This window comes from Schistocerca gregaria, chromosome X, assembly GCF_023897955.1.
Source record: "Schistocerca gregaria isolate iqSchGreg1 chromosome X, iqSchGreg1.2, whole genome shotgun sequence".
NCBI classification, from domain to species: domain Eukaryota; kingdom Metazoa; phylum Arthropoda; class Insecta; order Orthoptera; family Acrididae; genus Schistocerca; species Schistocerca gregaria.
Window position 1 is genome coordinate 317,287,712 of NC_064931.1, and position 23,022 is coordinate 317,310,733.

Sequence of the window (23,022 nt, forward strand, 5' to 3'; positions counted from 1 at the left end):
AACAGTAAGAGATTACAATTGCACCGTCTGATAGATCTGTAGAATTTTTACCTCATAGGGTAAGTAGACATCTTCTTTGACTGAATCAAATACTGTTTTGAATAACCTACTTTTATTTCACAATAACTTAACATGTATAACACCATACCAAAATAGAAAAGCATGTGTCATGCAGTTATAAAAAAAGAAAGTAATCTTAATGCTATGACTTGCTAATTATATTTCACTGTACTTGACTGGTAGGTTGGTTGCTAAGGTCACTACACGACTACCAATCCATTTGCCAAATTGAGAAAAAAACTAATTATTGCAATAACTGCTCTACTTTTGATCATAGAACAAGAGCCAGACTTAACTTACATCTAAGGAGAAAAATTAAACAAAAATCTCACAACATGATTATCTACCTGGGAATTGAATTGTCAAATGAAAAGAAAGAGATAACTAAAATCAACATGTTCTAAAATACAGTTAAGGCATAACTCTCAAATAGTATATACTGTACAGTTAATTAAAGCAAAGTGAGGATGTTTTCAGAGTATAATGTATGTTATCAGAACACTGTATGATTAAGATATATGATGGAAAATAATAACCTGGTCTCAGCTTCCTGGGTTCATCTCCTGCATTATTGAGAAACACTGATTCAGTCTTTCAGACAGACAAATGGGACTGTACAAAAAATATAATGGAGAAGCAGGGAGACCACCATGGATCTGAAGTCATCTGAAATTATGTGTGAGTGACTCATGATGATATGTGAACAAATAGCGCAACATTAATCTGAAATTAACTGGACCTGTAAGTAATTATGTGCATGGATGCTTCTTAACTTCCAATTATGTTTAATTTCTGTATTAAGCTCACATGTCTAACTTCATAGTAAAATGATCTGTGGAAGAACAGTCAACTAACCAACTGGAGTACATATGTACTCGTACTCCACATGTCGCACTACAGTACCCAGCAGAGTATTCAAGTATTCATGATATTAATATTAACCACTTCAAGGCCTAATGCATTTGTGTAAGGTGTGCATGAGAAAAGGACTGTATGTATGATTGTGGATGCACTCTAATCTCACTTACATTATTCTCGTAATGTGTACATGAAAAACACAAAGATGTCAGCAGATCTATTGCCCAGTCTGCATCAGATCCTAGTTTTCTAAATTTATTCAACAGAAAATTTTAGACAACATAGTTGTATGGAGATAAACAGTGATAATTTACTTATAATCAATTATTCAAAATGACAGCCACAATTGTATTATTTATTTTGCCGCCAACCGGTTTCAGCCCACAATGGGGTCATCTTCAGGGCAATTTACACCATTTGGTCACTAGCTGGAGTCGTCATCCTGCCTGTGGATGGTTGGTAACTATCAGTTACCAATCAGGATCATTCCTAGTAAGGCATTGTGGTGTCTGTAACAACCTTCAGGATGAGGATTGATTTACTTTTTTATGTCAAAATAAAACCAGATGTGTATTATTTGTTTCTGAAAATAGAGCAGCAAATCTTTTCCTTCCTCATGTGTAATGATGATTATGTATGAGTCACTGCAAGTTTGTCAGTAAAATGTATCCCTTTCATATAAGAGGCCACAGACAGTAATTTTTTCCTTGTTACACAGTGAAACATGTATTTCACTGTTGCTAATTTATATGTCCTACTTACCAACTTAAAACTATCAATATTCCTGTTACATTAAATTCATTCATTATCTTCAAACCTTTCCATATCCTTCTAATAGTTTTACCCTGTTAGAAAATAAAACTTGCTTTCATACTAATAAATACAAAGCAAGTTTTATACATAATTCAGTATTATAAATCTGAATGTTTCATTTCTATGCATTTAAAAATAGTGGTAATTTTTTTTAACAATCTTGCTCCCCTTTGCATTTTTGAACCCTTTGAAGCATGATAAGATACAAGCATTTGTGATGGTTTTTTGTATCTGATTGTATCAAAAGCAGCCATAAAACAAACAGACAGCAGTCAGCTAGAGCACCTGTTTGAACTTGACATATTTCCTGTTCAACTGGAAGTAATACGAATCTCCATGTGAAATAGTGCAAAACCTCTGGCTCCAGAAAATCTGCTCCGAGATGAACACTATCTGTAAAGGTAAACACAATGCAAGTAACTGTGAATATGTTGTGTATGATCATATTCTTAGGAAAAATTATCTCTATTCTAGAATATTTTACCACTTCTTTGCTCATTTAGGGCTATCTTTGCAAGTGTGGTCTTCAGTCTTGAGACTGGTTTGATGCAGCTCTCCATTAACATAGAGAGTGAAAAAACAATTCCATCAATACATATAATTCTGTCAAAATCATGTTGTATCATCATCAACTGTTATGAAAATGTTGATTATTGCTACTAGTTTTGATGGTTCAGTTTCATTATCAAGTACAAGAAGCTTTTCAATTAGTTATTATTTAGTATAAATGAAATAGACAGAAACATTCCTCATGGAAAAAATATATTAAAAACAAAGATTCCATGACTTACCAAGCAGGAAAGCGCCAGTAGATAGGCACAATTAAAAAAACACACAAACACACACACAAAATTTCGAGCTTCCGCAACCGGTGCTTCGTCAGGAAAGAGGGAAGGAGAGGGAAAGATGAAAGGATGTGGGTTTTAAGGGAGAGGGTAAGGAGTCATTCCAATCCCGGGAGCGGAAAGACTTACCTTAGGGGGAAAAAAGGATATGTATACACTTGCACACACCCACATATCCATCTACACATATATACACACAAGCAGACACACATCATTGGTGCTGACATGAGCGACCACCTGCAGATGGGTGCACCCTGTACCCTTCATGGCAACCGGAAAGACCCTTTCCACGTCTGGAATGACTCCCCCCGGTATGCACACGGAGTGCACATTGGTTTTCTTCCCCTCTCTTGCTGCCATATCCCTAAGGGGCCCCATTACATGCCTGACATTGGAGCTCCCAACTACCAGTAAGCCCACCCTCTGCAACTGCCCGTATCTTGCAGACTGAGGGGCAATCTCTGGAACAGGACAAGCAGACATCTCCGGCCAAACATCAGTATCAGCCAGAGACAGAGCCTGAAACCGGTTCGTCAGAAAAACTGGAGAGGCCTTCCGTTCAGACCTCCGGAATGTCTTTCGCCCCCTGCCACACCTCGAGACGACCTCCCACTCTACAACAGGTGAGGGATCAGCCTCAATGTGAGCAGTATCCCAGGTAGCCACAGTCGTAGTCCGATCGAGGGATGCGTGGGACGAGCTGGCCGTCCCCGACAAACTCCCATCCGGACCCCCACAGTGATAGCCATTGGCAACAGCCTCAAGCTGTGTGACCGAAGCCAACACTGCCTGAAGCTGGGAACGAAGGGATGCCAACTCAGCCTGCATCCGAACACAGCAGTTGCAGTACCTATCCATGCTAAAAACTATTGTGCTTTAACAAACCACATCACTGATTCTTAACACATTCACTAATTATATTTGGTTCATATAAGCACAACTTTTGCAGTGAATGTCAACAGCTCCAAGACTTTTTACCACATAAAAACCATTTTATGGAATGGATTTAATATTTGCTGGTATTTTCATTTGCAATGCGAATTTTGAATGGTAGCTATAGGTGAGTGAGAAGCATGGTGGTTCTTTCAACATCACAGCTCTAAGCACAGTGGCCTACTGTGCAATTCAGTGTAGTGACTGTTCTGTTACCCCAACCACATTCCATACTAAATCAAACTGGAGGTTAGTTCCTTATATGTAATGGGGGCACTGGAATCTGGAAATAGTAAACCATCCTTGATTTTAAGTTGTGTGTTCAGTCTGCCTTCTAGCACTACTGTTAATTGCAAGTTTTAAGATCAACCAATCTGTGATGTTACTGGAGCAATGAATGCAATAGTAATTAACAGAAGAGATAGATTCTGATGACTGTCTATATCAGTAACATAGTTAACCATTCCCTTGAAGTAATTTTATGTCCGAACTGTGAAGTTCTGCAAATATGTGCACTAACTATATACTGGTGTGTAAGACTTAAGGATGAAAGTAACTTTCAGTTGACATGTTGCTGCTAAGTAACACAGCTCAATGAAACTTTGACCACACATAATAAGAACTGCTACAGTATAATACAGAAGTTAACTGAAAGATACGTGCAATGAGGCAAACAGAGAATACACTTTAAATCAAAGAAAATAATTACACTGAAGTCACCATGATTTATAACGGTCCCCTGGAACTTAAAAAAAGACAGAAAATAGTCCTTAATAGGGTATGTGATCACCATGGACAGCAATGCATGCTCTGCAACATCCCCCATGCTGGCCACAAGGCTGGTAAAGAGTTCTTGTGGTAGGGCATTCCATTCTTCCACCAGCACAGTTGACAACTAATAAATGGTAACTAGTGCATGTTTCAATGCTACAATACATCTTCTTAATGCATCCCACATGTGCTTGAGGATATTTAAGTCAGGGGAAGGGGCTGATCAGTCTATTTGATGAATATCCTCTCATTCAAAGAGCTTCTCCTTCTGTGCTTTTTGATGTAGTAGCATACTGTGATCCATAAAAAATGAAGTCAGGGTCAAATGCACCTCTGAAAAGATGTACATGGGGAAGGAGTACCAGTATCATAATAAAAATGACCAGCAACTGGCCCATATTTAAAGATTTCGTCAGTATGTCCATACAAAAATATGCCTCCCCAAGACCATAACACCAGCACCACCAAAACAATCATATTTCAGAATGTCCTCAGGTGCATTACATGTTCCTGCCCCTTGTAATATGAGGGTATGGCCAGAATCACTACTTAGACGGAATGTGCTCCCATCCAAAAGAAGCCTGCGACTCCACATCACATTGTCTAGTGCCTATTCTCTTGGCACCATCATGAACCGTGTTACTGATGTATGTGTATGTGTCAACAAAACACAATGTACTCTGAGGTCCCCCCCCCCCCCCCTCACCCCATGCAGTTGCAGTGCCACTGTGGTGGGTGAGATTGTGTGCCTTGCAGTCCTGTTAAATGCAGTTGCAATTGCAACTGCTGTTTGGCATGGGTCTCTTCTTGCCTGTTGCACAATGTAGCAGTGTCTGCTTCTGTAATTGACCACTGTCAACCACCTCCTCTCCTTTTGACACAAGTGTTTGTCTTTTTTAATGCTCCCCATGCTCGTGCAACAATGCTTTGAGCAATATGAAACTCTTGTATTGAACTCATTACACTTTGTTCTTCTTCCACTTTCCTGCTTTCCCAATGATTCTTCTCCATGTGAAGTCATCCAGATTTTGTCTTAGTGCCATTTTTCAGTGATGAACACCACCACAGTGCACTGTAATGGCTCACTGATTGACATACACAGTCTTTTCCCATTCTTTCAACTGCCACATGTGCGGCCAGCCACATTTGGCACTACAGTTAAGCTGATCTCACACCATGTGACATCCAGTTCTCTGTGTATGACTGGAAAACCTTTAGAAACATGTTCACATTCATTCATTTCCACCAGTAGTTAATGTATTATGTGGTGTTATGTTCTTTTCCTTATCATTACTATTATTCTTTCTTTCTTTTCTCAGACATTATGTCTGGTCAAAAAGGGAAAGTGACGCAGACCTTGATCAAGCGTGACTTCCTTTTAACTCTACGGTATATGTTATATTGCATTTAGGAACTTTTGGGTAATTGAACATGTATCAATAATGACGAATTTCTGTAGTTGTATATATAAGTTTGGATGTAGCTGTAATAAATTGATGTACTGGTGGATATTGTGTGGTATGACTCCTGTAGTTGATAGTATAATTGGTATAATGTCAACTTTATCCTGAAGCCACATGTCCTTGACTTCCTCAGCCAGTTGGATGTATTTTTCAATTTTTTCTCCCATTTTCTTTTGTATATTTGTTGTATTGGGTATGGACATTTTGATTCGTTGTGTTAATTTCTTCTTTTTATTGGTGAGTATAATGTCAGGTTTGTTATGTGGTGTTGTTTTATCTGTTATAATGGTTCTGTTCCAGTATAATTTGTATTTATCATTCTCCAGTACATTTTGTGGTTCATACTTGTATGAGGGAACGTGTTGTTTTATAAGTTTATGTTGTAAGGCAAGCTGTTGATGTATTATTTTTGCTGCATTGTCATGTCTTCTGGGGTATTCTGTATTTGCTAGTATTGTACACCCGCTTGTTATGTGATCTACTGTTTCTATTTGTTGTTTGCGAAGTCTGCATTTATCTGTTGTGGTATTGGGATCTTTAATAATATGCTTGCTGTAATATCTGGTGTTTATTGTTTGATCCTGTATTGCAATCATGAATCCTTCCTTCTCACTGTATATATTGCCTTTTCTTTGTGATGTGTTGGATGCCTCTTGATTGATGTGTGGCTGTGTTAGATGATACGGGTGCTTGCTATGTAGTGCTTTCTTTTTCCAATTTACTTTCTTCGTATCTGTTGATGTTATGTGATCTAAAGGGTTGTAGAAGTGGTCATGAAATTGCAGTGGTGTAGTCGATGTATTTATCTGAGTTATTGCTTTGTGTATTTTGCTAGTTTCTGCTCGTTCTAGAAACAATTTTCTTAAATTGTCTACCTGTCCATAGTGTAGGTTTTTTATGTTGATAAATCCCCTTCCTCCTTCCTTTCTGCTTAATGTGAATCTTTCAGTTGCTGAATGTATGTGATGTATTCTATATTTGTGGCATTGTTCTGTGTTGTGTGTCATTAATTTCTGTGTAATGACTGAAGTTAATATTTTGTATATTGTTGGTAGGCATGTTATGGGTTGATATTTAGCTGGGTTTGTTGTGTCTGCTTGATATTTAGGTTTCAGATAAGTTATTCCATGTGTAAGTGTATCAGGGAATGTGTATGGGTCTGCAATGTAACTGTTAAATAATTTAGTTAGATGTGAATGTGTTGAGGTGAACTTCTTTAGCCAGAAATTTGCTATTTCATCTTTTCCAGGGGCTTTCCAATTGTGAGTAGAATTGCCCGCATCTCGTGGTCGTGAGGTAGCGTTCTCGCTTCCCACGCCATGGTTCCCGGGTTCGATTCCCGGCGGGGTCAGGGATTTTCTCTGCCTCGTGATGGCTGGGTGTTGTGTGATGTCCTTAGGCTAGTTAGGTTTAAGTAGTTCTAAGTTCTAGGGGATTGATGACCATAGATGTTAAGTCCCATAGTGCTCAGAGCCATTTGAACCATTTTTTTTTTTTTGTGAGTAGAATTAATTGCTTGTGTGACTACATCTTGCAAACTTCAGGCATTTGTGGTATCATCTTGTATGTATCTGTTTCTGCTTGTATCCACCATGCATGCCTGTTATGTTGTACCAGGTTTGACCATATGTTGCTCCAGAAGTGTTCCATGTCTGTTATGTTTGGTGGATTGTCTATTTTAATGTGTGTGTTACCTATTGTCTGGTAAAATTTCTGTCGGTTTGTGTTGAATGTTTGATTTTGTTTACTTCTATTTTCACTTTTTTATCTTATAAGTCATTTGGCCAATGCTTGTAATTTCTGCTTATTATTATTAATATTATTATTTTTTAATTTCAAATAGCATAGTATTTCTATTTTCAATAGTAACAATTGCAGGTTAAGTTTTATATCGGGGTTCAACTTTTCAACTTTGCATGCAATTCTCGCAGCCACACTTTTTTTTCTTAACTTCTGTTTATTAGTACTTTTTCATCACATCTCTGTATTACTCCTTTATTGTTTCAGATCTTCCTGACTAGCACTTCAAGATAAATAAATACCACTATGGTGCAAAGCTTTTCTCATATCCATAGTGTTGGGATTCCTGCTATTAGATGCTTTGTAGGATGCTATGACTTTTTATTTACTCACTGATGAGCACCATAAACAATTATGAAATTTAACTGACATATACAAACACAAGTAAATATTCAAAAAGTCAATGCCAGAAAACTTGAAGAGAAACAAAGGTCTCCTTATGTCTCCAAAGATACATCGTACTTACCAACCCCCATTTTTCTATTAAAGGATAAAATTTTAAAAACCAAAAATATGAATGGAACCCTAAACACAAAATTCCCTGAAAGTGACCTAAAATTACTTGTCTTTTCATTCACACACACTATGTAATTGCATATTTAGCTGCAATCAGAACAATCTTCAGTTCCCCTGGTCTGTCATATTCGCTTCTTCCACCATCCCAGAGTCCAGTAGAGTCATTTACTATCCAACCTAACATGGGATTTCCATTATTTCTTCCTCAGCTTGCTTTATTTATGGGGCAGTTTGTTTTCTAGTCCCATTATGATTGATTCATTGCCTAATTCTGTATCAAAATATTTAATCTTGGTAATCCAGAAGTGACAAAGTCCTTTGGTGTTGCCTCTTCTGTAATCATACCTTTCACCACCCCAAAATTTGTTTAAAATATTTTTCTGCTCATCCCTGGACTAACATTGCTTCAAAAATGCTTCCTTAAAACCTTACCATGAATTGCAAGATTCTGTAACTGTAACTGCCCATCCATAAGCATCTTCTTTTAGATAACCTCTTGCAACTGATATGTTTAGGTGTTTGTACCCGTATAAGTTCAGTTTGTTGCTGTCCATCTCTCCATCTGTTAAAACCATTTTTCTCAGGAACAGTAGAGGTATCAAGTTGAATTTTAATGAAAAATATTAAGGTCTATGATCACCTTGTGGTGTAAAAAATTTAAGCTTCTAAGTGAATGCAATCAAAAGATAGGGCAATTTCTCTCATAATTTGATACTTGGAAACTCGCTCATCGATACCTGTAGGTGAACTGTCTATAAACATAATTAAGTTTCCAAAGAATCCTCAGACTGTGAGCGCTACTTACACTTGTCTGGTTTCTTTCTCATCTGTCCAGTTCCTATGTAAATCATTATATCTGTCCAATTCATACATAAAACATTAAATTCTGTAGTAAAAGCATATTGGTGAACATTACTTTATGGTTCAGAATTGTTAAAATTCTTACAAATAACAAATTCTGTTTCATTAGACACATTACATACACTATGCTCTACACTTTGGACCACACTAATCTTGTTTTCAATGTAAGCAAATGTAGATTAACTCATAAGCAGATATTTTCTACGGTTTCATCTATTTTTCTCTTCAGTAGTTAACATACATCTGTTTTCTACTTGTTTTTCTGGTGTTTCTATTATATTATTTATGTCTAACTTTGTTCTTTCAATTTGTGACTCTAACGTATTGTTATTTTGAGTCCACATTTTCCCTAATCTTTCATTCTTTTCCTTACATGAATTAACAACTGTTTAAACCCCTTTATCACAATATTTCATAATTTTCTATTCCCTTGTTTCACATTTTTTGCTTGTAGTATTTATTTTTACTTCCAAGTCATTATTCACTTTTTCTAACTTATTTTCCAAATAGACTTTTACTGGCTTTATCTTTTTGTCCAAATCTGATTTTTAGTTATTAATGTCTCTTTTAACCTTGTTTTTAATATCACTACTATTTTTGTCCATTTTTGAATTTAAGTACTTTTAATTTTTGTCATTTCTGCTCCTAAATGATGAATATATTAACTCATATCTTCCATCTGACCCTTTTGATATCACCTTCATCATCTTTAGTATTCAAGAATTCCATAGGTAATGCCCTAGACATTTTGCCAATAATTGCCTAGCATCCACTTTGTCACAGGAAGTTAATTCTTCTGACTTTTTCCCACTCTCACCATAAGACGTATTTTTAACTAGCACCCCCTTTTCATCATCAATGCCTAGTCCTTGATCCCTATCCTCAAAGCAGCTATCCTTGCAGGGCTCACTTTTAAATAGTACTTTTTCTCCTCTAATTTCTAATCCCTGTCCATCCACATTAAATACACTATGTTTAACAACTTCACAATGCAGTTTGAAAAGATGACAAACAACATTCAAAAACTAGCAGAAGAAACACTTTACCCTATACTTCCATAAAGATGGCATACTGACATGAAAAGAGGCACAAAGAAAACACTGTTACAAATGTAGCTTTTGGCCAAAGTCTATTTCAGGAACGGAATGACACACACATCAATTCACTCAAGCAAGCAAACCTAACACACACATGACTTATCTCCAGCAGCTCAGACTGGAATGCATTCCAGACTGAGCTGCTGGAGATAGTGGTCATTTGTGCGTGAGGTGTATTTAATTGTATAAATGAATATGTGTGTGTTTCCTTTTCAGTAGAAGGCTTTGTCCAAAAGCTAAATGTGTAACAGTCTTTTTGTTGTGCCTTTCTGTAACCCAACTTTTCATCTTTATGGTGAGTAGCAATATTTTTCCTTATAGTTCAAATATTTCAACCTGGAATTTCTATTGTTTGATCGTATCTGTTACTTCTTCAGTGTTGGTAGTTGTTGCTATATTTGTTGACATATTCTCATTGTCTGAAGAAAGTCCATCCAGTATGGTGGTCATATATTTGATTTTTCCATTAGTTGATAGATAATTTGGTGCCATACTAACAATGTCACACTTTTTTCAGGCTATGCATCGAATTACACATTCATTCACTTCCTTGTATTAGTTTTCACACTGTCCCCTGTTCCTACGAAGAACCCACTGTCACTATATTTTCACTAGCTGTACTACTTTAATTTCATTAGTCCTTTCACTATGCCCTTCCTGTCACAAGCCATGAAACCATGGAGCAACAAATTTCAGGTTGCTGAACCAGTGATGCATATCCTCAACTGGCCCAAAAAGAACTGAAGTCTTATAACCTGAAATTGCTTTAGTTGGTAACTCTACAGTTCAATGATAGACACAATACATTTGGATTGAATTTGTCACATTTCCACATTTGAGCAAATTAATTTTCTTTTCAGTGATGACTAGGCCACAGTTCCTAAGAAACTCATTAATAAGCCTCATTGAACCATTGCAAATTTTCTCAACATGATATTACTGCACCAAGGTTATTTGCAACTTATAATACAGGTTACACAGTGGCAATGTTTACAGTACAAATTTCCATCTTCGAGTCAGACTGATACTGTGTCTGATAAATTCACAAAAAGCATTCACAGCAGACACTGTCATAAGATATTAACTGATTTAAATTAGACCAGCACTTTTGCATTTATTACCTTATAGAGTCACAAATTCTCTAGTGGAAATGTTGACATGTTCCAGTCTGAGTGTGAACTTTTGTACAGAGATGTTAATACAAATTCCATCATGGAGATGTTACATGAACAATAGCTATGAGTAGACCTTCTAGACGTAGATTTTACCTGAATGAATTCTGGATGCCAACTGAGTACTGTCTGCCCAGAGAGGGGATATAAAAGCAACCAAACAAATGTTTTGTAAAATGGTAATTATGTTTCAATTTATAATCTATAAGGGCTATGTTTAGGAGTGGTGACAATCTATAATAATAATAATAATTTAAAAAATTTATTGTCATTCGGCTGATTACAGCAATAGACAAAGTCAAGAGCATATATTTCTACATAAACTACTATATTGATGTAAACTGGTTTCCATAAAATAGGTACACATTAGAATACAGTATTTTCGTCTTCAAAAAATTTGTCAATGGTGTAAAACGGATTGTTCACTAGTATCTTGTTTAATTTAGCTTTAAAAATATTTACAGGCAGTTCTTTAAAGTCAGAACTTAGTCTATTAAACATCGTTAGTCCAAGAACTAGGTATGAGTTCTGCAATTTTGATAATCTATGATATGGTACGTCTACAGATGTTCTGTTTCTAGTATTATGGCTATGAATATCACTTCTCAATACAAAATTAGAGAAATTGTTTCTAATGTACAATAAAACATTGTAGATGATTAAGTTTACTACTGTAAGACACTGCAATTTAATAAACAAAGGTTTACAATGTTCTGTTTTATCAGAATCCATTATCATTCTTATTAGTTTCTTCTGTAAACGTAAAATGTCATTTACACGACAGCTACTACCCCACAGTAAGATTCCACAAGAGACGATGCTTTGGAAGAAGGCAAAATATGCGGAACAATGTCTTTTTAAATTTCTAATTAGATAAATAACTGTTGCAAGCTTAGCCAATATATTTTTAATGTGTGGTTCCCATGTCAATTTGTTGTCAATAGTAACACCTAAAAATTAGACAGTTTCTAGTTCTTGGTAGTTAGGAATCTCTTTGAAGCTAAAGTAAAGTGTTTGGGTTTTGTTTTCGTTTAGTAAGAAGCCATTAGCTTTGAACCATAATGAGGACTGAGCAAGGGTATTTTTGGTCAGTGTTTTCAGTATACCTAGATCAGAGCTTTTATGTATAAAGTTGTGTCATCAGCATACAATATTGTGTGAGAATTTATGAACAAGGGGAGGTAATTAATCATCAGTATAAACAGTAAAGGTCCAAGCACCGACCCGTGAGGCACTCTGTACCTAACATTAACCAAATTTGATTTCTCCCTACCAATGCACCCAACTTGTTGACAGTTCTCTAGGAAAGACCTGAACATGTTTATACTGATTTATACTGTTGTCATCAAAACCATAGTAAACTAGCTTATTCAGTACAGTGTCATGCTCTACACAGTCAAAGGCTCTGCTCAGGTCACAAAATGTAGCCTGGGCATAGTCCCTAGCCTCGAACACATCTAGTACTAATTTTACGAGGGAGTCCATTGCATCCGTTGTGGATTTACCTTTCTGAAATTCAAACTGTTTATCACTAATTATATATAGTTTACCCAAGTAGGGGTTGGTTGGGTTGTTTGGGGACGGAGACCAGACAGCAAGGTCATTGGTCTCATCAATTATGGAAGGATGGGGAAGGAAGTTGGCTGTGCCCTTTCAGAGGAACCATCCCGGCATTTGCCTGGAGTGATTTAGGGAAATCACGGAAAACCTAAATCAGGATAGCCGGATGTGGGATTCAACCGTCGTCCACCCGAATGCGAGTCCAGTGTCTGACCATACCCAAGTAGACACTAACTTGCTCATTCATAACTGTTTCTAAAATTTTTGAAAAACTGGGGTTATGGATATAGGTCTTTAACTAGTGGGACAGTTCTTTTCCCCCTTTTTATGTATGGGCACAACTCTAGGAATTGTTAGTATGTCGGGGAATTTACTTTCAACTAGGCATTTGTTAATACAAAAAGTTAAGGGATAAATCACACAATCAATAACATCTTTCAACAAATTACATGACATATCACAGTAATCAACATTAACTGAAGGTTTGAAATTTTTCACTATTTTTAGGATATTATTTTGGCTCGCTTCTGTGAAAGTGAAGGTTCTTGGGGGAAGCTATTCAAAGCACCTATCCATAATACTAAGTGCATTTTCAGGGTTTGTTTATTTAGCTACTAATTTATGTAATTTGGTTTATATATGTGATAGATAATTGGAAAATTATTAAAGTTCATGGTTCTGTTTGATTGATACACTGAATGGTGAGATGCCTATTTTCATGAAAAAATTCCAGTTTCATAATTCCTCTCAATTAGTCAAATACTTACTTAGTGGCTTATTTGGATATGCAGATGCACTTCTTTCTATAGAATAAATGATAATTGAAAAACTCAGCTACCAACAGGTGTTGTTGATATACCTTGATGGGGACAGTTGAAAATTCTAGAGAAGGTGCACAGTAATCAATGATATCTGTTCCTTCGAGAACAGTTAGTATCTTCATACATATAGTTAAAGGTTACCCAGCCATTGACCTTTGTCTGTGCGAATGCACACAGGTTGCCCAAACTCTTACGGGAACGTCACCCTATTGTGCTCGAGTAATGAGTGGATGGGCAAATATCTATTAGGTACATTACGTATGTAGATTGTGGACAGTTGGGAATGTGGGTCTCATGGGAAGCATGCAAGCAATAAGGCCCTGCAATCGCACTATTCATCTGTGTCCTCGGTGGCTCAGATGGATAGAGCATCTGCCATGTAAGCAGGAGATCCCTGGTTCAAGTTCCTGTCGGGGCACACGTTTTCAGTTGTCCCCATCGAGGTATCTCAACAACATGTGTTGGCAGCAGAGGGTTCCAATTAATTATCATTTATTTTAGAGAAGCTACTCGGTCACTAAATGGTACCTATTCTTTCAAGAACAGTTACTTTCTTCATATATAATGTTAAATATGGTTGTTTATACTAAAGCATTGTGGCACTCAAACCATCCTTCAGGTTGATGACAGCTTCCCTTTTTGTACTCACCTAAGCATATTTTCTAAGAGTCTCTGCATACAAACTTTGAGGAAACAAAGAAACCAAAAGATTTATGCTCACACACTACATCCTTATTGACACAGAGAACTGCGGGATGGAAATGGAAGAGTGAGTAAAGCAGTGTGACAATAAAGACAAACACATTCTTATTTAGAGCAAGTTACAACAGATAACTGAAAACAAAAAGGATGAATAAGTAGTGAAAAATTTTTTGTTACATAAATAAATTTCTCTTGTCAAAACCAAGAAGTAAATAAAGAAACAACACATATGAAAACAGAAAAATTATTACAATTAACAAAGACTCTGGGCTAAGTTTCAGACAACTTAATAGAAGATAGACACCATTACATAAATCTGGTTGCAAAGTAATTGGTAAAATCAAGAGTTCTGTTATGTGCAGCGTGTTTAGAATCTTGATATTCAAATGTTTGAACTAAAGCTATTTGGTAGTGATAATTAATAGTGACAGACGTTTTTAGGGCATGTGCAGTAACAATGGAAACATTATTGTAATCATACACTAAACCTTTTTATACCAATACCATTAGATTCTCATTCATTATAGTAGAGACTTATGACTGATAGATTTGCTTGTCTCACAGTTCAAAATTTTTTTTATACCAGCATATATCATGTGTAGTTATTTCCAGTACATACTTCATCTGCAAGTTCTCAACTTTTGGTTATCTGAAACCTTATGGCACTTTAATAAAAGAGGATCAACATTTTCCTCAGCTATATATCACTTATTAGGGCAAGTTCAATATAATTCCAGGAAATAGAGCCTACTGGAATGAATAGTTTACGTGATGAGGCCTGTTCTTTGATGAAGCTGTTGAAGAAACTAATTAAACTAAAGAATTTCCATGAACCATATTAATCATTTACTTCCATTATGTTGTGCATTCCTGACCTGTTAAACATGGACCTAATACTCTCAGCAGTATTAGAGTTGGTAAAAAAATTCGCAACCTTAATCTTCACAGAATCAATAAAATCAGTGAAAATTTGCTCCAGCTCAGAACTCCTGAAATATTATCAGTTAAAAATTATATGCAAGTGTTATAGATAATGATTGAGGAACCTTCAGTCTCTGTTAAATTTTGGAGTAGAAACTAAGCCCCTGAATTAAACAGGATTGGTGCAGACAGAGACTATGATTCTCAGCTCACAATGCACAGCAACCCTGACAGTCTCCAACAGTGACAACATCCCAGCTTAGATGGAAAACTTAGGAGCCATAACAAAGTACTAGTAAACTGGCTCCATTACTCACATACTATCTGAAAATACACCCAGAGTCTACAGAGAGGATAACAAAAGTTAAAACAAAAGAATGAATTTTTGTGTCATCTCCAACATATTATTCAATAGATGCAGATGTTAGCAAGAGAATAATTTAACATATTTCTGATTGGTTCACAGTAATCAGTTTCTTTTGTAATATTCTTGTTGGGTCTGCAGGCAGATGATAAAATAATTTTGAGATGATATCTCAACTGGCCATCTGACAGTCATTTTAAGGCAAGAATGCTCTTTGTTTCTCATCAGCAAAATTTAGCAAACAACATTCTCATCTAAAGGTGGCACCCAGATAGACTGATGAAACATTGTATCAAGATGATTATATGATCCTGGTGCAGACTCAACAAGAATATTGTCAGTTACTATACTAGGAATGTTTATGTAGTCTCAGTTCCACTTGCAGTCTGACAAAATCTCATTGAGCAGTTCTTAAAAAAAGCAATAACCTACAGGTACATGTTTGATTCTGTGCAGAAGAAGTTGTCCACAATGACTGTGTTTATTTCAAATATTAAAGGGTATAACAATCAGTTGCAAACAATGTTTATTGCATATCCATATTCTGGTCACTGTATGGTCATCTTCAGTGATGAAAGATATATAAAGAACCAGATACAATAATTCTACATGCATGCATTATTAAATGTACAGTTGTATAAACTTTAAATTGGATTGAATCGTAAAATACAGACCAGTAAATGTAAGATGAAACATTAAAGCTTCTTATATACGCACACTGTGCCAAATGGACTATTAATTTTCAAAGGTTGAATTCACACTGAGGCTGCTGTTTAGTTACAACACAGCTGGCTTCAGTGTACATCAGACCAGTCAAATGTGCTGTCTGTATATATGGGATGTTTTGTCAGCATGTATTAACTTTATTTTACAATTCATATGTTTTATCATTTTATTTATTATTTTACACTTTTTAAAAACTTATGTAATGTGGATGGAACAAAAACCAGTGAGTAATATTTTACAGTTATATTTGGCAATAACTGCGTGAACTAACCAGTGCATCAGTTATTGCTGGACACTATAAAATTGAACATAGTTTGAACAGAGCGAAAGATCTTTTTCAAAATATCTAAGTTAATAAATATTTTTTTATGAAAACTGTGTTACATATTAAGCACAGATGAAGGAACTGGAACAGAGAAGAGTTTTATAAATTATTGTAGCAGCAATGGTATGTCAAAAGGGACCAGAAATCTTTCTGCTTTAAAGTTAAATTTGACATAAAAATACCTTATAGTTTGGTGTTAAAATTAACAGTTTTCTACTATTTCATGTAATAATGTGTGAAATATTTTATGTGTATCTATAGAAGTAAAAGGCATGTTAAAAAAAGGAAGTAGGCAAAAGTAAGAAAACTGATGAGAATATTGTCTTGTTACATGGCAATAAAAAGATTACAAAGCCAAGTGGAAGAGCAAGCATATGCGACAGCTTTATTGAAATAGTTGAAAGTTTAATAAAAACTAATTTTGTTGCAAATCTACTGTGAGCAGAAAACAAGATAAACAGCTGTAAATTATCAATTCTTGTGTATCATGTAAAAAGGAAGGAAACTATCAAGGATGTTACAAATCTAAAAACTACATACTCAGCAGGAATTGATGGTATATCCAGTAGAATCTTACAGCTCTTCTGCAATATAACTGACCCCCACTCAAATATGTAACTGCTCATTATACATCTTCTGATCTTCTAAAAGCATCTGAAGTTACTCCTATGTTCAAAGCTGGTGACAAAGATAAAGTGGTAAACTATCATTCCATTACAATAACATCCTGTTTTTCAAGAGTATTGGAAAAATAATGTACAATAAATTAATAAATTTTGTAAACAAAACTGGAGTATTAGCCAATGCTCAATATGGTTTTCAAAGGAAGAAATCAACTGGGACAGAAATCTATGAATGCAAAAACACTATTTTAAAAGCCATTGACAAAAAAAACTGGAAAAACAGGTATGGGGAACAGGTCATACAATCATCATTTAAGAACCCGAACACTACTTTGTATATGAAAGCTATATTTGTTGAGAACACTGTACACAAAACATCATCACAAATCAAGTGCCGAATAAAGGCTGGAGAACAAAACCACAATGGTGGCACTAGTTTGAATAGTCAAAGAATTTGGTAGTTCAAAGAGGACATGTTGCATTGACACTCAGTTCTGGTGGTTGATTACTGCCACACAGGTATATTTTTAGACTTGAGTAAAGCTTTTGACATAGTAGACCACAAAATTGTACTAAACAAACTTGAGTATTATGGGATTAGGGGAATATCAAATGACTAGTTTCATTCACTTTTCATTGACCACAAGCAAAAAATGGGTATTAGACTTGTAGATGTCAATCACAAATGTTAAAAGGCAGGGCGCTAAATACCTACAAAGAAAGAAACAAAAGTGCTTGTCTCCAGAAGGACATTTTCAGAATCAAAAAGATGTGAATTTACAATGCAGATGACCAGCCATACATGACCAGTAGTATATTCAGGAACACATGAAAAAAAGTTAACAAATTCATGAACATATTCAAATTAAAATTCCAGGAAGCATTTCCTAAGGAAGTATATTCTGTTGGGGCAAATAGTAGAAAGAATTGGATAACGAAAGGAATCAGAAAATCCTATGAAACTCTCAAATATCTCAGTTTTATTAAAGAAAATAAGAATGACACAGCCTTTTTACAGTTCTTTCTCAGATACAAAAGGATGCACAGAAAACTTATGCTGGCAGCAAAAATAATCCAAAATCATAAGACTACACAGATCTCAAACAATAAAAGCAAAGCCTTGTGGAATACAGTAAACCAAGAAACTTTTAACACAAAGCCAAAGCAGATAAACATAAAAAAATAGAAATAATGATAGTTTAATAGATAACCTGAAGAAAGTGACTAACTTTTTAAACCACTATTTTTGTAATACACCAAGCAAACTGCAAGAAGCACTTCCCAAAATACAACATTAGTTACAAATAGCTATTTGCCTCACACAGTTCTGCTGCTACTCAGCACTGGGGAAGAAATCATTGGAATTGTAAATACATTTAAGAGTCCACAGATATAGATGAAGTTCCAATGTGTGTACTAAAAGACTTCATTATCAGCATATAAGTACCCCTAACAAGCATTATAAATGAGTCATTCTCATCAGGTTGCTTCCTTGATTACCTAAAGCAGCCAAAAGTTCTTCCCACACATAAAAAGGTGATACAGAAAATATAATGGATTACAGACCTCTTTTGTTACCGTCTTCCTTTTCAAAAGTAGTATAAACTATTATGAAAAACAAACTTATGTATTATTGAAACAAATACCAACTTCTGTGCTTGGCTTCAGGTCTGGAAAGGGAACAGAACCTGCTATAGCAAGATTTACAGAAGTAGTTAGAAGGCCTAGAGAGAAAGAGGAGAAAAATTAACAGGTATCTTCCTAGATCTCAGCATTTTACACAGCTGATCACAAAATACTTTTAAGTGAAGCTGAAGCATTACGTGTAAGGGTGGTGGTAAATAAATGGTTTAGGTCTTACGTAGCAGACAGAGTGCAGAGGGTAGAGATATCCAAAATTTCAAGTGGCTCTAAGTATATGGTAAAACATCTTGCAGATCCATGAATAGTTGAACACAGATTCCATCAAGGGAACATGTTAGACACAATACTATTTCTCAATTACATTAATGACTTCCCAGTGTGGGTCACGCAAGGAGAAACTGTGTTAGATAGGACATAAGAAATGTTAGGAGTAAAAGCTGAAAAGGTACTTATGGAGATCTGAAACTTATTTATTTATCGTATTTTTTTGCATGGAAACACCAACTGGTGTCTTTTGCAAACGTCATAGCATTTTTTACAAGTTTAGTACAGTCATATATACATATGTGACTACATATACCTGATACAAATGTGCCATTGCACCTAATAAGGCACAATATTGGGTGTTACATTATACCTACTACAAATATTCAGATTTTACACAACTATATATATAACTAATTAATGGAAAATCTCATATAAAGATGTGAAACAAGTACTAACAAAGAGATAGAGGGGCTGGCCAGTACATACTCAGCTCAGTACAGCCGATAGAAACACAAAAAACAACCGAAAATTTAAGTTCCTAGCTTTCGGAATAAATGTTCCTTCATCAGGGAGGAGAGAGGGGAAAGAAAGGGAAGAAGGGAAAGTGGATTTAGTTACTCACAACCCAGGTTATGAAGCAACAGGGAAAGGAAAACAGGGAAGGTAGCAAGGATGGAGGCATGGTTGTCAGAGGGAAGCCAAAGATATTCTACTGCAGGTACTGTGCCAGCTTCAAACCAAAGAGGATGCATACAGAAGTAAAGAGGTGTATAGTATAAAGATGTAGGATGAAAAGATGCATGAATGGCTAAAGAGGAAAGGGAAAGAGGAGAAGACTGAAAAGTAAATGGGAGTGAGGTTGTTTAACATAGGTTCAATCCAGGGGGATGGCGGGATGAAAGGATGTGCTGGAGTGCAAGTTCCCGCCATCCCCCTGGACTGAACCTACGTTAAACAACCTCACTCCCATTTACTTTTCAGTCTTCTCCTCTTTCCCTTTCCTCTTTAGCCATTCATGCATCTTGCACTCCAGCACATTCTTTCATCCCGCCATCCCCCTGGACTGAACCTACGTTAAACAACCTCACTCCCATTTACTTTTCAGTCTTCTCCTCTTTCCCTTTCCTCTTTAGCCATTCATGCATCTTTTCATCCTACATCTTTATACTATACACCTCTTTACTTCTGTATGCATCCTCTTTGGTTTGAAGCTGGCACAGTACCTGCAGTAGAATATCTTTGGCTTCCCTCTGACAACCATGCCTCCATCCTTGCTACCTTCCCTGTTTTCCTTTCCCTGTTGCTTCATAACCTGGGTTGTGAGTAACTAAATCCACTTTCCCTTCTTCCCTTTCTTTCCCCTCTCTCCTCCCTGATGAAGGAACATTTATTCCGAAAGCTAGGAACTTAAATTTTCGGTTGTTTTTTGTGTTTATATCGGCTGTACTGAGCTGAGGTAAGTACTGGCCAGCCCCTCTATCTCTTTGTTAGTATATATATATATATATATATATATATATATATATATATATATATATATATATATATATATATATATTAGTTTAATATTAATATTCACTTAAAGAATATAAACACTTGTCAATCAAGAAATATTTCAGTTTCACTTTGAATAAGGTCCCTTTGTGGCACCTTATAGAGCTCGGTAATCTGTTGTACCACATTTGACCACTAATGCATGGACTAGGGTCTGTTGCTTTTAATTTTGTTCTTTGTCTGTAGTAGCAGTCTTTATTTCTTGTATTATAGGCATGCTTATCAGAGCACTTTGTTGCTTTGTTTTGATGTGTCACAAAAAATATAATTAATTTGTAAAGATACTGTGAGTAGACTGTGAGGTAATTATGATGAACAAAGATTTCCCTGCATGAATCCCTATACCCCAATCCATGGATAATTCTGATTGCTCTTTTCTGTAGGGTTAATATTCTGTTCATATGTATGTCGGCAGCACAACCCCATATCTCTATCCCGTAATTAATCTGTGCAAAAATGGTACAATAAATTGTTTTTAATGTCTGATGTGGGACTACTTTTGATAACTGGCTGATTAGATGTAATGAACTGCTGAGTTTATTGCATAAAAATTTGATATGGTTTACCCATTTTAGATTGTCATCTAGGTGAATACCTAGAAATCTGCAGCCTCCTGTGTCCACTACTTCAATTCCACCTATGTTACTGATAGAGGTTTGGTGTAAGTTTGTAAGTTTAAATGGCAATAACTGAGATTTACTGATATTAACTTTCAAACCTTGATCTTGGAAATAAGTAGTTATTTGACATAGTCCCTCAGTTGCTACCAACGTTAACTCATCATTTTGTTTACCAAGAAATAACAGTGAGGTATCGTCTGCATAGGTTACCAATTGGGAGTTTAAAGGCTGCTGTATATCATTTATGTACGCTAGGAAAAGGAAAGGGCCCAAAATTGAGCCCTGGGGTACACCTTGTGTGACTGTCTCATACTTGGACTGGAAATTAATGATCAGATTATTGATTTTGTAAGTCAGCTTTGTACACTGCTTGTGATTAAATAAATATGTAGCCAGCATTTGCATGGATGCAGCATCTACATTGTATGACTCAAGTTTACTTAAAAGTAACTCATGGTTTACTGAGTCAAAGGCTTTAGTGAGGTCTAGAAATATGCCAGATGTTTGCATTCCTTGATCAAGGGCACCATACGTTTTGTGAAGAAATTCCATAATTGCCGTGATAGTACTATGATCTTTTCGGAATCCATGTTGTGTCTCTGTTAGAGACTTATTTTTAAAGAAATAGTCACTAAGTTGTGTCAGTAGCACAACTTCAAATACTTTGCTGAAGACAGGTATTAATGATATGGGCGTGAAATTTGAAACTTCTTCCTTGCATCCTTTTTTATGCACTGGTTTAACTGTACTCCATTTCAACACATTTGGAAATGTATGTTCTCTGATACTGCAGTTTACCAGGTGGGTGATTAGTTTAACTAATTCCTTATTACATTTTTAATCACGATACTACTCAAACCATCCCATCCAGACGAGAATTTATTCTTTAGGTTATTTATTATCCTGCCAATTTCTTTTTCACTCACTTGTTTGAATTCAAAAGGTGGCTCTTCAAAGAGGCAGAGCTTTACCTCACTACTCACAATTGTGTTATTAACTAGACTATATCTGTTTTCTTAGATTTGAAAGCTGTTTCTTAAAGATTTTCTTGGCTTCGTTGCACTTGGCCTTAAAAACCAGCAGGTTTGTTGACTTGTGTAACACATCCAGGTCCTGGATGTTTTGCCTGAGTTTTATCATATTTGCTGGAAGTATCAGTCTGTTGGTTTTTGCACTTTCCTTATGAGTGAACACTCTTTGTATTTTCTTAACCGGGCAGCATATGTCAAAGTGTCTTAGCATAGTATCATAGAATTTGTCCCTTGTGTTCTTAGATTCTTCAGTCTTTTAAACCGGATCTCTGTCATCTATAGCTAATTTATTTCTTAGGGCAAGGATGTTACCCTCTTTTAGGATCCTTTTATTTTCGATAAGTTTTGTCATTTTGGGATGCTTGTGTTTACATACTCTACAAGCTGGCATTTGTGGTCAGAGTAGTGAAAATCCATATTCCAGCACCGAACACTGTCTTTAATACGTTTACATAGTATAACGTAATCAATTCTGCTAGATGTGGACTTTGTTGCCCTGGTATCACTATTTACTACATTTATGAGATTATATGGGTTAAGAGTATCTATTAACATATTACACAAACTGGAAGATTTTGCCTCAATATTCAGATCACCAAGTATAGTTAGGTCGCTGGGACCACAACGTCCCACTACTCTACTAAATATGTCTATGAAGCTAACTACATCAGCCTT

The 23,022-nt window shown here is 35.9% G+C and overlaps 1 long non-coding RNA gene across 1 annotated transcript; it reads right to left on the bottom strand.

The window, feature by feature from the left end:
* Nucleotides 1-210: 210 nt before the first annotated feature.
* LOC126298710 (uncharacterized) lies at nucleotides 211-19,810 on the bottom strand. The gene is made up of 3 exons (XR_007552656.1): nucleotides 19,629-19,810; nucleotides 17,149-17,286; nucleotides 211-2,124 (listed from the first exon to the last, which is right to left on the bottom strand). It is a non-coding gene; the product is annotated as an uncharacterized LOC126298710 (long non-coding RNA).
* Nucleotides 19,811-23,022: the final 3,212 nt, after the last annotated feature.